This window comes from Sorghum bicolor, chromosome 5 (assembly GCF_000003195.3).
Source record: "Sorghum bicolor cultivar BTx623 chromosome 5, Sorghum_bicolor_NCBIv3, whole genome shotgun sequence".
NCBI lineage: Eukaryota > Viridiplantae > Streptophyta > Magnoliopsida > Poales > Poaceae > Sorghum > Sorghum bicolor.
In genome coordinates this window covers 14,328,995-14,333,413 of record NC_012874.2, presented here as the reverse complement: position 1 = coordinate 14,333,413, position 4,419 = coordinate 14,328,995, and the positions used below count along the sequence as shown (strand labels likewise).

General features: G+C 43.4%; 1 pseudogene; it reads right to left on the bottom strand.

Annotated features, from left to right (window-relative positions):
* On the bottom strand, positions 2,872 to 3,904 carry LOC110435600 (annotated as a pseudogene).

The window sequence follows — 4,419 nt, the reverse complement described above, 5'->3', positions numbered from 1 at the left end:
ACCACTGGGAAGGGATTAGCAATCATCAATATTGATTACAGAATAGAATATGAGATTGAGCATCTATCATTGCATGTATAATTGAGAACATTTATCTAACTCTTCATACAGGGATAAGTGTCACATAAAAGATATATGAAATAATGAATAGTGACAAGGATAACTAATCTGATCTAGACACATAATAAATATGATAAGCACCTCAATTAGAGACTCTAGAAAGTCATTAGCATGGTATTAGAACGAACTACAAGAATATTCCCTAAGTTATTCTCAACTATATAGTCTAGCATTATCATAGTTAGTGCAAGCATACTTAGCAATCATTGCGAGACAAGACTACGCCCATGCATAGTGATATTAGCAAGGAATATGAGAAACATAGCAATCACTCCCCTGTAATAATGTTGCTCTGCCAGCCCAATACACGAGAGGGGGACTATATAAGAATCAATGAAGCTGTCACTATCATGAACCACCCCACGATCTGGCATATTGGGTACAATCGCAGATAAATACGGTATAAGCACCACGCCTACACAATATCTATCATTTACCCATAGATCCGATGGATAAACGCTATACGATCCTAAGCATGTATATAAATCCAATCTAACTAAGCCAAGTACATAACTATGATAAACTAAGAACAATATAATCTTGAATATAAGCAAGTAGAGCAAAGTCATAAGCAATATATTGAAATAGAACAAAGTCATATTCATAATATTGAAGAACGAAGATAATTAGAAAGTAATTAGAAGTACAATTAGAGAATTACCAAGAATCCTCTTGATAGATCCGGAAACCAATCGAAGATTGACTCCTTCTAGTTCTAATCCTATGTAGCTATGCTAATCTAGATATCTAATTGATGTGGTGGCTCTAATCTTGATCAGAGGCTTCTTCTCCCTTGAGAATAATGAATTAGGGTTGAGAGGCTCTCTCCTCCAGGGGCCAGGGGGTCTGGTTTTATAGTCCCTTCAAGTGAATATGGGCCGTTGGATCAAACCAACATAGATTGTATGGTTTAGATTCATCCTTTAGGTCGGTGGAAATCTCCCGCAAAGCAGAGTCCTGATTGGCCTCAGGAGGTGGGCGGGCGCCCTGACCAACTGGGCGGGCGCCCAGGGTCTGGCCCCGTTTCGCCTCCGCTTCGGTCTCGTGGCTTCTGGAGTCTTCTAGATGTAAGATAATTGCGCGGCACGTTAATATCTTTACGTAATCCCAACGTGTGGGCCTTTCTTCCATATTTCCTGATAACCCCCTGCAGAAATAGACAAACACCAAAACTCATGGAATTCTGTCAGATAAAACCCTAAGTCTAGATGTTGATTTCATTTGGATCCTTTTCTTTATTTATTTGATAATTAAATTTGATACTTAAGGACCGTCAACAACAAACACCAAAACTCGTGGAATTCTGTTAGATAAAACCCTAAGTCTAGATGTTGATTTCATTTGGATCCTTTTCTTTATTTATTTGATAATTAAATTTGATACTTAAGGACCGTCAACAGCGATGAGACGCGTTCTGGATGACAAACCACGATCGAATCCTGCCGGAGGATGCGAACCAACTCCTCAAGGTGCTACAAGGGTAGAACGAATCGAATCGTCGTTAAAAGCAACAATTAGATCCATTCAGACATTGAAACGAACACCTTGAGGGCAGGAAACCGAGAACTCACCCAAGGCCTTGAAACTGCGCGAGGAAGGAAAGAAGGCGGATGCAGGAGAAAGGAGAACGCGTCCTTGGCATCAGATCGGTCGCGGGGAGGAGAAACTCGCCGGAGAGAGGGGAAGAATCAACGGCGGCGGCGGATCGGTGAAGCTAGGGCACGGCGCGCGGTGGTCTTTGCAAGAAGGAAAAGGAACTGCCCGAGCCGACCCGGGGGGGTCGGGTTATATGCGCGGTCTGCGGGGTCACCGGACGCACTTAAAGTGGCACCGGATGCGTCCGGTGACCACCGGACTCATGCGCAAAGAGGTTTGAAAATCTGCATTTCACCGGACGATGGCCACCGGACGCTGACCTTAGCGTCCGGTGCTCTGGGGCACGCCAGGTGAGCACCGGACGCACCTCACCGGACGCTGCAGGGACACTATTCCTACGTCCGGTGAGTGCAGTCTGGCACACTCACCGCACCGGACGAACCGAGACAGCGTCCGGTGCATCGTCCGGTGCACCTTTGAGTCCTTTTTCAACTTAGCACTACGTCCGACTTTGACCCAACCAAATTCCATCTTCAAGAACACACAATTAAACACCAAATGGAACTGGTATGAGTGACCTCTCTCGAACCCTCAAATTTTCACAAATATTTAGCCATAGGCTTAGTAGATTTTATGAAAATAATTCGAGAAATCACCAAGGAGCATCATATGGCCATAAAGCTAGGGGTTTGTAAAATAACGAGCTTTGAATGCTCCCCCTATCTATGGGCAAACACAGCGGATGCCCAAAGAATAACCGAAAGAAACGGTCAACAAACAAGCATGCACATGATATGAGTTGAGATGCAAAACTTGAAAGTAAACTAATGCTTGTCAAGTTTGATCCAAGGTTAAGCTTTTTCACACACTCAAAGGGGGTTATCTTAACCATGTTAGACAAGCCCTACATGCAAGTTGTACTTTTAGTTTAAGTATGCATGATATGCAAAGCAAAAGCTATTTACAAGTTTCAACACACAACTTTATCTTTTAGTGAAGTTAGAGAGATCAAGCACATTAAGTTCATTTCTCAACATACAAAACCTAGCTTCATCTAGGGGTTTTGTGAAGATATTCGCCAATTGATTTTCCGTTCCCACATTCTCTAGAGATGTCACCTTTAGCAACATGATCCCTAAGGAAGTGGTGACGGATGTCAATATGTTTTGTGCGGGTGTGTTGAACCGGGTTGTTAGCAGTTTTACGGCACTTTCGTTGTCACACAACAAAGGTACTTTGTCTAGTACTACTTCATAGTCTAGCAAAGTTTGTTTCATGTAGAGTATTTGTGCACAACAAGCACCGGCGGCAATGTATTCCGCCTCGGCCGTTGACAAGGCAACACTATTTTGTTTCTTTGACATCCAAGAGACAAGTGATCTACCTAGGAAGTGGCACCCTCTAGATGTGCTTTTTCTATCAATCCGGCACCCGGCATAATCCGAATCGGAATAGCCTACAAGTTGGAATCTTGCACCTTTGGGATACCACAAGCCTAGGAAAGGTGTGTATTTTAGATACCTAAGAATTCTCTTGACGGCAATCAAGTGAGATTCCATAGGCATTGCTTGATATCTAGCACACATACACACACTAAACATTATATCGGGCCTAGATGCGGTGAGGTAGAGTAGACTTCCTATCATGGAACGATAGAGAGTCTTGTCAATTGGGTTACCTCCCTCATCCAAGTCGAGATGCCCATTTGAGCCATGGGAGTCTTGATTGGCTTGCAATCCATCATCTTGAACCTCTTGAGAAGATCTTGTGTGTACTTCTCTTGACAGATGAATACTCCTCCCTTCATTTGCTTGACTTGATATCCTAGGAAAAAGGATAGCTCGCCAATCATGAACATCTCAAACTCCTTGGACATCAAATCACCAAATTCCTTGCAAAAATCTTCATTAGTAGAGCCAAAAATAATATCATCAACATAAACTTGGCAAATGAAGATTTCCCCATTCATTTTCTTAGTGAAGAGTGTTGTGTCAACTTTCCCAATCTTGAAGCCCTTCTCAATGAGGAAGTCCCTAAGCCTCTCATACCAAGCTCTAGGAGCTTGCTTGAGACCATAGAGAGCCTTGGACAACCGGTAGACATGCTTGGGGTACCTAGGGTCTTCAAAACCGGAGGGTTGCTCAACATAGACAAGCTCATTAATATATCCATTCAAAAAGGCACTTTTCACATCCATTTGAAATAAATTGATATCATGACTAGATGCATATGCAAGTAGGATACGGATTGCTTCAAGTCTTGCCACCGGTGCAAAGGTTTCACCGAAGTCAAGACCTTCCACTTGTGAAAAGCCTTTTGCCACGAGCCTTGCCTTGTTGCGCACCACTTTGCCTTGATCATCCTTCTTGTTCCGGAAGACCCACTTTGTTCCAATCACTCTTGCATCTTTCGGTCGCTCTTCAAGTGTCCACACTTGGTTGCGAGAGAAGTTGTTCAACTCCTCTTGCATGGCCATGATTCAATCCGCATCACGAAGAGCTTCCTCTATAGTCTTTGGTTCATCTTCAAGAGACACAAAAGCGTGATGTTCAATAAATAAAGCATGTCTAGAACGAGTAGTTACACCACGTGATGGACTCCTGATGATGAGATCTTGAGAGTGATCTTGGAGGAGATGTGATGTTCTTCTTGGCGCCCCTTGAGGGGTTGGTTGGGGAGCATCAACATCTTGTGCTTGTGCCA